Source organism: Cupressus sempervirens, chromosome 9, assembly GCF_028749045.1.
Source record: "Cupressus sempervirens isolate cs-2001-9-10 chromosome 9, ASM2874904v1, whole genome shotgun sequence".
Lineage (NCBI taxonomy): Eukaryota > Viridiplantae > Streptophyta > Pinopsida > Cupressales > Cupressaceae > Cupressus > Cupressus sempervirens.
In genome coordinates, this window is record NC_143126.1 from 14,405,439 (window position 1) to 14,417,301 (window position 11,863).

Here is an 11,863-nt window from a genome sequence, read left to right on the forward strand (position 1 = left end):
ATAACACAGTTCACTTCTGCCACCAAATTACAACTTCATAAAACCATTTAGGACCCTTTAGTCCCAAAAGAGTGAGATCGAAGATGCCGATTAGAGGATTGTTGGGATCGTTTGTATTTTTTTTCTTTAACCTTTGTCTAACCTTCCTCCACCAAAGAAGCATCCTTCTCCCAAACCGAAGCATCGACATCAAGCCCATTCAGAGAAACATGCAATACCATACTAGAAAGATTACCCACAGGTTCTTGACCCATAGAGGGAGGGGAAACCATTATATTCTTATACAATAACAGACCAGAAGCTTGGTCAGATGGGGAAGAAACACAGGTACCCAAAGAAACCACAGGCATGGGGGAAACCAAAGGAGCAAGGTCTTTAAGGACAGAGTAACGTTGATCCAAAGCCCCAACACACGAAGGTCTTTTCTTTGATTTCCTCAACACTGCAGGGCAGCGCGCAACCACATGTCTAGTTCCAGAGTAGACCCTACAACGGAAAGGAATACCTTCATAGTCTAGAGTCTGAATCTAGGAACCACTAGGGACCTCAAGTTTAATCTTCTTAGGGAGACCCTTCAATATATCAACCACCACAAGAATGTGAGCATAAGTAGTATGAAAAATATCCGAAGATTTAGAATCCACCATTTGGAAGACTGATCTAATGACATCTCCCATAGCTTCAAGTATTGAATCCAACCATAGATAAAGGGGGAGATTTGGGAGCTTGACCCAAAGGGGCATATGAGAAAAAGATTCAAAAGAAGGGTCAAAACCCTCATGCTAGGGTTTGGCCAACAAAGTGTGATAGTCCTCCCAACTGAAGCGACTACACAAAATAGCCCTCCTATCTTCTACAACATCAAATTTTACTATGAAAAAACCCCTGGCCATAGGGTAAAATTGGATAGGGTAAATTTTATTGTGATTGATATGTTTCCAGACTTCAATTGAAGTCTTTATTAATACATGTGAAAAGTCATACTTCGTGTAAGGGCATGACCCTTACGCTACTTATGCCACATAGGGTCATAACCCTACATGGGTTATGACCCTCGATCATAAACAAACAAGCCATGACAATATAAGATGTCGTTTCAGCTACAAACACTAATCAAAGATTCTGATAAATACATATTTGTGTGTTAGGATATGTGCTATCAGTTTGGAATTGACTCAAGGCATTTGTTGAATAGAAAATGTTAGGACAAGTATTCACCAGATACATTAATGAACCAATAATTCATCTATAGTGTGTGGGATCTATAGATTTAGACTTATATGCATCACTTCTAAGTTTTTCAAGGTTTGTCTCCATTAGTGTAGATATGGGTTTACAGTCCATCATTTCTAACTTCTTCAAAATGTCAATAGTATATTTTCCTTGATTTATGAAAATATAGTTCTCTTTTTGCCATACTTCTAGTCCTAGAAAATAGTGCAAGAGACCTAGGTCGTTCATATCAAATTCAAAGGCAAGGTCTTGTTTACATTTTGTAATGAGATGATCTTCCCCTATTGTTAGTAAATTATCAACATAGAGAACAAGTATTAACATCTGACCGACTGATAATTTGAAGTATATATTTGGATCTGGTTCATTTTGGAGTATCCTAGTTTGGTAAGGTAACTATCTATCATTTCATACCATGCCCCAAGGGCTTATTTAAGACCATAAAGAGTTCTCTTCAATTTACACATATGGGAATTCTTGTCATGGATGACAAAGCCTTATGGTTTCTCTAGACATACTTCTTCATCAATAACACCATTTAAGAATGTACAATCTTTACATCCATTTGACGTATTGACAATGTAGTCTTCATCAATAACACCATTTAAGAATGTAGTCTTCTTCCATCCTTTAGATGCGACAATGGTAATTATAGTTCTTACGAAGTTATATCGAGCAACATGGGTGAATGTTTGTTCATAGTTAATTCCAGTTTTCTCAGAGAACCCTCTGGCAATGAATCTATCTTTGTGTTTTTCAATACTTCCATTTGGTAAATATTTAATTTTGAATAGCCATTTAGAGGAGACTGTTGATCTCATTTTGGTTTTGACGAGGCAGTGACAAAACACTTAGTCATACTCTAGTAGTATTACAGTGCAAGCCGAGTGATCAGAGTGAGTCGAGCAATCAGTGTGAGCCAAGTGATCAAAGCATACTGAGCATCAGTTGCCAGACAATACATGTTGAGGAGATAGTATATGCCAAGTCACTCAAGTGCCAAGCAGTCTATACATGCTGAGTGATTCAAGTGCTGAGTAAATAGTGTATGACGAGCCATTCAGAAGCCAAGTTACAACATTGAAAATGTAGTGATGGCCGAGCATTAGAGTCTTTAGATGTCGAGTAAACAATTTTTTACATAGTTGCTTGTAATGACATAAACTTCTGTGTAAACCATTTTTGGGCCGACATAACGATTGTTTTACATAGAAGATAAGTATGGAGGTATATTATGAATCCCTATACAGTACATGCAACCAATCAAATTAAGGGATAAATTAAGTGGCAATATGGATCAACCACAACCGTTGATTCTTACCTAATCCATTCCACCTATGTTTATTTAACAAGGCAAACCCTAAAGTGTTTGTATGAGTGCAGAGTGTGAAAGGAAATGAATGCTAAGTGCGGAGAGAGCATTCATGGTGGCTATGGAGGTTATGACAGTGTTCTGAATTGTACAATCAATTAGACAAAACAGAGGAAGCAAAGATAGGATAGAGGAGGCATATCTGATCAGAAGGATCAAGGATTTATTGGCAGAGAGAAGATTTGACATCTAGCAACAATGTGATAATCAAAGGATCATGGCGCTGAATCATTTTAATAGGTGATGCAAAGAAAATATCTTAACCAAGTAGTCCTAATAGGCTTGAAGTGTTAATAGGCTCTTGTAAATCTCTTAACCGAGTGCTTGCTTTATTGTAAGTTTAAGTCTTCTAACAAGGCACACTTTTAACAGGTTGTTGATATCCTTTAATAGGGTGAGACCTAACAGTCTTTGTAAGTCTTTAACAGGGCAGACCACTCACAGGGTAGATCATAATTTATGGTCAAACTCATTGTAGCCATAATAAGTCACACTTTACAACTGCAATAGTGAAGATTTTTGGGTGTCATCCCCACCCTAGTTTTACCTTCTCATTGGAGGGTTTTTGGGTAGCCAATTTATTGCGTCATGTGTTATTTGTTTCATGCTATGGATGCAAATGTGTAGTTAGCTATTTCAGTTTATATGCTAAATTATGAGATGAATTTGTGGTGAATGTTTTATGGTTAAAGTTTTGAAGTGTTGATTCAACCCCCCCCCTCTTAGAGTTTACTTTCACATTGTTATTTCCAACAGAGACAATTGATTTTTTCTAGGTCTAGGTATGATGTCCCAAACATCATTTTTCAAGATAAATTGGTGTTCCTCAATCATAGCGTCTTCCCAGACTTGGCATGTTAAGGACTCACTAAAACAAGCAACTATGTCTTTTTTTCTTGTGAGTTCTAGTTTGGACTTCTTTTCTTTGGGAACATGAATATATATAGGGCACAAAAAATTCTTAAGTGACTTAAGTCTGGTTTGTTTTATGTGAAGATTTCTTCATGTGTTATATTCTCTAGAATTGAATGAGGGCATGTGTTTTGAATGTATATTGTCATATTTGAGGCTTCAACCTAGAATGATGTGTGAAGGTTTTGATCGTGCATCATGGCTTTAACAACTTCAATAATGGTTCTATTTTTGTTTTCCTACTCCATTTTGTTGTAGATTATAAGGTACTACATACTCCCTCTTAATCCCAATAGAAGTGCATATTTTCTAAAAAAAATTAAACATATATTCTCCCCATTGTCTAATCTTAGAGTCTTAATTTTCTTTCAAGTTTGATTTTCAATTGATGCTTTCAACTTTTTAAATTTCAATAATACTTCATTTGATTCTTTACGCTTTAGAAAATAAATCTAAATTTTTTTGGAATAGTTATCAACAAAAATTACGTAATACAAAAATCCCCCTAATAAAGGTACTGACATTGGACCACACAAATCAATGTGAATAAGTTCAAGTACAATTTTTGATTTATGTTTTGACTACATGAAAAAAATCCTTTAGATTTCTTTCCTAAAGAACATCCCTTGCAAGTTCCAACATGTTCAGATTTTAATTTAGGTAAGCCCATCACGATCTTTGTTTATAGAGGGAAATGCACGAAAATGGAGGTTTCCTAACCTTCTATGCCAAATTTAATTAGATTTGGAAACTTCACGATTTAATGCTTGGTTTTGACTATTACAAGGTTTATATAAACTTCCATCTCTAAATCCTTAAGTAGTTGCATTCTTAATGTTAGAATTCTTGGGCCAAGATAGAACTTTATCTTCTAAAAACTGTGACATGGTACCCTTGGTTTGCTATGACAAAAATGAAGAACAAATTTCTCTTGATCTCTGACACAAATAATACATCTGTTAGATGTAATGTCTGGCACAAATCATACATCTGTTAGATGTAAGGTAACTCTAGTTTTTACTTGTATTGAACAGGTTCCAATTTCTTTCACTGGATAGGTGGAGTTATTCCCTATTTTGACTTCTTCAGTTGAGTGTCATTCAAAGGTTTTGAGCTGCAGTTATATGTTGAGATGCACCACTATCAATTATCTAAGTATTCTTGGTAGTGTTCAGTTCACTCGATAAGGCTAAGAAGAACAATGAATTTTTAGCTTCCTTGACTCCAACTATAACTATAGAGACATGAGTTTTGTACTCTCTTGACACTACATGTGAGTGTGTCTGAATTTATCACACTTGTAGCATTTTATTTTAGACATATCTCTCCTCTTGAAGGTTTTTCTAGGATTATTTTCCCCCTTTTTCCTTTGAAAAATTTCTTCCTTTTATTGTTTTTGTATGTAGGGCTTGTATTTCTCCCTCTTTATTTAGATTGATTCCTCTTGTAGTTCGTTTTCATTGGTAACCAATTTAGGGCTCTAAAGGATAATTCCTTTTCGTCTACATGATTTCCAATGGTCGATAGTTGATCCTTTAGTTCCGCAATTCTCATAAAATATGACATAATTGTTTTCCCTTTATTCATCTTAATATGAAGGAGTTGATGTTTCAAGGTGAGAATCTTGCTAGTCTTATTAATTTCAAACGTGTTTGAAAGAGTCATAAACATTTGATAGGTAGTTTTCATTTTTGATATAGCTGGTAGTATATGATCCTTTACTGCATCAATAATGATTTTCATTGCTATGTTGTTATGCCTTTTCCATATGGTTTTCTCTGGTTCACTATTCAATATGGTTTTTTCTTCTTCCATATATGATTCTATTTCAAGTTCTCAAAGAATGATCATTATTCTAGTTCTCCATGATACAAAGTTTGATGCACCTTCGAGTCTATCTTCTAATCTAACTCCATTCACCATTATTATTCTTTAGAATGGTTTTGATGTAAGTTTTGGATTTGAATATTAATTTCAATCAATATATTTATTTAACTCTATTAATTTATCTCTTTACTATTTATATAGTTCTACAACTATTTTATACTCACAACGATTTATATATATTTCACTGTGTATTGAAGAATGCAAAACCTTTATACTTATATGGCATAGATAATAGTATTGATATTTACTTATGTTATGACTGCATGTATATTGGAAGAATACGATTGAGACACCACATATCATACATGTGATAATTTATAGTAAATCTTAGAAAATATCTAGCGTGATTTATTGAATAGCTCCACCACATAACTTAATTTTACTATAACCAAAACATATTCTCAATATCCTTATCAACAAGGGATTTTACAATTCTTGTATTTATCTTGAGTACTTGGAATGGTCATTCTCATTCTAAGAAGATTGTATTGGCCTTGGGTACTTTATGGCTATAACACCCCCAAAGGTAGCCGTTCCTTATACAAAACTCACTAGTTCTTACACAAAATCCAACTTGCCTTCTCAACATAAATAATACAACCCTAGCCAAAACCCTCTTCGATGGGAGTTGGACACACATTTTGTGCCCCATCTCTAGATGCCTTATAGTCCACCATTCCACCACCTCCTCCTCCTTCATCCATGAGTGATCTTCATGCCCTTTCTAAGTCTCATATATATGATTTATATAAATTTTAAGGGGTGGTTACCAAATCATCACACACTTTTGGCAAGACCCACCCTATATTTATCATGTCATAGATATAACTATTCCTCACTTTAAAGAGAGTTTTCATTAATATCCTTAGTTATTCTTCTTTACATTAAAGGATTATAATAGGTTTTATTTTGATCTCCCTTTTTTAAATCTAAAAGGTTTATTTCATAACTCTATTTTCTCTTGGAGAAAAAGTCATATAACATTTCCTTTGTTGGCGCTCAAAATTGCATTCCCATTTTGAGCATCCATTTGAAATTTTGAGAAAGTCAAGCCCTATGAATGCCCATAATGGAATGTGCACTCGGCTGTCCATTTGAGATCCTTAAGGTGTTCAATGTCTCTAACACTTTTCATTCAGTTTGCCTAAGCCTTCCATGATGATAATTTGTCATTCTGAGTTATATGACAAAGTCTTATTTTGAACAAATCCTAAATCTGCTTTCTACCCCATTTAATATGCAGAATTCAGTCAAGAACCTATTTCTTTATACAAATCCACCACGTCCTTTGAAATCCTTTAACCCCTTCTCGTTTTCTTGCTCAGGGCATGCCCTTTTAAACCTTAGGCAAACTTGAAATAATGTTTTGATTAAATCTGTTTTAAGTTTAAGGTAATCAAGGTTTACACATTTTTAAATCCAAAAAGTTGCTTTTCAAACTTACCATGCAAGTCTCGGTGATCGTAGATCTTGTTCAGATCGACGGACCATGCATTCCCGCATTTTCAAAATGCGAGGCCGTTACAAAATGTGGGGAAGCGTGAAGAGGGCACGTAGCACAGGCTGATTACGTGGGTCCAAGATTTTTCAAAAGATTGACTCACCGTTGATCTTGGTTAAGATCACCGGATGCCGCTTGCCCGCAAGATGAAGATGAGCATGATTTAAATAAAGCGGGCAAGCGCATAAGTGACATCTGTCCTTTATGAAGACACAAGGAGATGTTCGTACGAGCGAAGAGGACAAGTTATGAACATCGTCGATCTATGTGAGATCGACGAATGAGGCATACCCGCATTTTCAAGATGAGAGGCAGATAAATATTGCGAGCATGCCACTTTGTGACGCGTGGCACATTGGGACCAAAATGCGAGGAAGTAACGATGTCATGGGCGCCGAAGTTTTGAATGCCGCGGTCAGGTTTGTCAAGAATACGTGCAATAAAAGGTATTTTCTCATTGGTCAAGATCATTGTGATGGGCCGCCTATTATTGAAATTCTGAATCACCATCGATCTAGGCCAGCATCTAGGGCTAGCGTTTGGCCGCATTGTTTTATTTCCATATGATTTTAAAATGCGGGTAAAAGGATTGTGGACCCGTATCGCAATTAACCAAGTCATGCTATTTTGAAGTGTCACGTGTTTTGTGATAAAGGAACAGTGCAATGGTTATTCAAGATTTTTTTCATCAACCGTTGATCTTCTTTAGATCGACGGAGGGTGCTGGCCCGCTATATCAACATGCTCGCAAGATAAGAAGTGCCGGAGTGTGCAAGCCTGACATGTGGGGCAGACTCAGGTCATTGATTCAATTCAGATCTGCGGTTCTTGCACGTTTGCATTTCTTAGAAGCAAGAAGTGCCCACTAAAAGATAAATTGCACACATGGCTAATTTTGATTGGGTTATTTCGGACCAGCTTGCCTAGTGGATTTCGAAGCCATCATGCTCACAATTTCAACTTATAAGATCTTCAAGATCGACGGTGCATATTTTACTATTGAAGGTGGTATCATTATGCATATTAATGAGACATGAAAACCTTCGCGTGTGAAAGTAAGGAACATAGTGTAACAAGTGAGATTTTCCCAATATCAACTTGTGCGAAGTAGAAATTCGTGAGTCATCTCTGAACGAAAAAAATTAATGCTGGGATTGAGATAAATTTGGCACGAGTGTCAAGTAGTTGGATCAAGGATAAAATGTAGAAGTTACAGAGATAAAAGAAAAGGCTTCAGGTAAGTTTGTATACCATAGTCTCTGCATTTTTCAGTCTTGGTGATTTATTCAAAAGATGTTTCTAAAGATTTCACTAAGTCTGAGGGTATGGATAGCGGAAGGATTGTTCATTAAGAGTAGTTGGTTCTGGGACACTGATACTTTGAAAAATGATTTATTTATTTTCAGAGGATGGTTCAGAAAAGGAAAATGGTTAGCTTCGTATGCCTGTGTATGGTTTTTTGACAAAGGAAAGCTAGTAATCAGGTGTAGTAGTCAAGTCACCAAGGTGGTAAGAAGAACAAGGAATAGACTTTGTAAGCTAACAACCTTTTCAGAAGAAACATCATCTTTTAAACAAATTTTCAAAGCATCTTAGTTTGATGCCAAGGTAGCAGAAATATTTGAGACCCTGTTCATGGTTTTGGAAGAGGGTGAAGAAGATTTTATACCCTGGGGTATAGTCTTTTTCACTTTTTGTGCGTGTCCCCGCTTTTTGTGTCAGTAGATGGCAAATTTTGGCAAGAAGTTGGTTAAGGAAGCAGACGTGGCTGGGGATCAGAGCATCCCTATTTTGTTATTTTTAATAACCACATTGTTTTTCGGCTTCTGTACTGCATGCTAAGTAATGATTCTGTTATTTCTGAAGCCTGGCATGATCAGTAAAGAGTGGGAGGTAAAGATGATTCTCATTCAGTAGTCATCTTGACAAAACCCACGGGCCTAGGTTGGTGCGTATTTTTCAGAGTTGATTTTGTCATTGATAAGGCGGTCTTAGCAATTGCGCATACAACAAATCTGTGGTAGAGCCGAATCATCAAAAAGTGGTAACAGAAAAGGAGCTTACAGGAGAATATTTGATCTACATGATGTTCTGTTAATCATTTTTCTTCTTTCTTCCGTTACAAACTTGTGATATCTTTTGTAAGGGACACTTGTCAGTTCTCTATGCCTGAAGCTTGTTGCATCTCACAGTATTTAAGTGAGATCCCAAGGCTAGAGAAGGGGGTTTTTGGTTGGTTTTCTATTTTTCTAATTCTTAGAGCTCTGCTCAGGCTGTGAAAGCCACATACCCAACATGTCTTGTATGAACAGCATATGGATTTCATAGATAGTTCTGATATACTAGTGTGATCTTGTATCTTGTTTTATGCATTCCTAATGTACTTATTTCAAGGAGATAAATACAATGTGTAGAAGGTTTTGAATTTCAATATAATTCTGTCTCCTTTCTTGTTGAGTTTGTAATGTTATATGTTCAAGAACAAAGATCTTGAACCTATTTGCAATTGCCCAGTTGTATGTTTGAAGTTTGCTTACCTTTAACTCAAGGAGTCATATAATTGCTTGTGGTTTCATACAAGGTTGCAGATTCAATTAAGAAGGATGTGAGAAAGTATGGGGTTATATTGGATATTGTTGTCTAATTCATAAGGTGAACAGACTGAACATGAATGTCTTAACGTATGCCATATGTTGATTGATGTTCAAGGATGCATAATTCTGGAGTATAGGATTGCCCTAATGGATAAGGCACTGGTCATTTATAGGATCATTAAAGTTTTTGTTGCATATTGAACATGCTGTCTTTTCTCAATATAAATCATTTTTTTCATGTTGAAGTGGACATAAAAGTTTTAAATCCTCACTCAGTTTATGAATAATATCAGTTTGCACCTAGCTATTGTAGAATCTATGTTGTTTCATAAACCATTAGGAGATATTAGGGGTTTCATCTGCTTTTCTAGATCCTGAAAGTGGTTACTGCACTGGTCGCATAGTCAGATCTAAAGAGGTTCACCCGACTAGGTTTTGCAGAGCCTGAAGTGCAGAAGGAGTATAGCCTTATAGTTGGCCTGGTGTCTGAATGGATGTGTTGATAATGGGAGTTAGCTGCCCCTAGATGCGTTTTGTTCTCATCAGGGTAATTGGAAATGGGTAACATTTTCAAACACCAACATCCTCCACTATGATATAGCTACAATACTCAGTAGCAAGATACATATCTACATCACAACTTAAAAAACACATAATCAATAATTGAAGATGCAAAAATTAAATATTTATACTCCATAATGTCACTATTTTTTATTTTGCTTCATCTAATTTCTTTTTCTTTTTCTTTTTCCAATTCATATGCATGCATCCATACATACATGAAATTGAATTAACAAATAATTCTGAATAAAACTACTTTGCCAATCAAAATTATGACAATAATATATACATCTCTTAGAAATTATATCACAAGTTTAATGTTTTTGAATTAAAAAGTAGTATAACAAGAGTGCTAACCTTTACAAACTAATGCCAGGGGCAATGCCATTAGGTTGATCATTTAGGAGGAACATAAGATTAACACTGGAATTACTAGTCTAGACAAACCAAGACATTAACAATAGAGAAACAAACAACCAACCAACAAATTGAAGAACACAACCAAAAAAGAGAAAAAAGAGAATAAACAAAGAAAAACTAGGAAGGAACCTTGGGCCACATGTAGCTTCTTCCAACACTTGGCATCCGTCTCTTTTAAGGAAGTCCAACAATTCCTTGTTCCCATCTTCTTCATTTTTCTAAGGGTTCCTTTGGAGAAGACTCAATGTCATCATAACACTATACACAAAATTTTTCCTACCATGGGAGTCGGATGCAGGAGCATCATGCATCAGCAAAACAAAAAGGTGGAAGATTTGCATGTTGGTTTTTTCTTGTCCCTATTGAGGTCATAGCTTGTGGTGAAGATGAAGATGGTGGTATATCATTATTTTCGCATCAAAGTGTGGGACACACTTTTCTATCTACCAAGGGAGTCTGATGCAGGAACATCTTACATGAGAAAATTAAATTATTAGAAAAAAAAAAAAAAAAATCTGGAGGAGAGAGAAAGCGACGAAAATTAGAGGAGAAATAATAAAAAAATAAAAAAGAGAAAAGAAAGGAAAAGGAGATTTCTATTTTCGAGGCGCATAGGTGGCGTAAAAAGAAAAATAATAAAAATAGTTGTCATTCCATTAATCAAAGTGTATAAGTGGCAATTTAGAAGTTTGTGGAAAGATCTTAAATCATGTATTTAATATTTGTTGGGTGCTTAGTTGTATTTGGGTGGGAATTTAATATTTATTTAAAAGTAGTTGTATTTACCTTTTATCCCACATTGCTTGTGTTTGTAATGTCTTGGGTTAGAAGTGCCTATTTAAGAAAGGCTTATAATCGTTTGTAATCAAGTTCAAGGAATGGAAGCTCTTCTAAAGGAAGTTGGAGAAATGGAAGCTCTTCTAATGGAAGTTCGAGAAATAGAAGTTCTTGAATTGTAAGCTCTTCAAATGTAATCTCTTCTAGTGGATTTCAAGTATTAATGGATGCTTTATGATGCATTTTTTTTGTCATCTCTCTATCTCCATCTTGTTGCATTTTTGGTTGTGAGTTGGTACGGGTGGTGTGGCCCGTCATCACCTACCCTATTTCCAAATTTAGCTACCCCCCTTCACCTCGTCCTCCAGATGGACAATTTTATCTTACAATAAATCCACCTTCATTGTCAAGTCTTGAACTTTCTCAAACAATACCAAACAACCAAGGTATCCATTGAAGGATGACAAATTATCCTTTAGATCATATGTGTTCTCCTCCATACCCTTGAGGCTGTCAAAAACATGGGTGACACTATTGTTGTTGTTTGAGCCCCTCATCTCATTCACCCATTTGACCTTCTTTACCTTTGGTTTGATATATCCAACA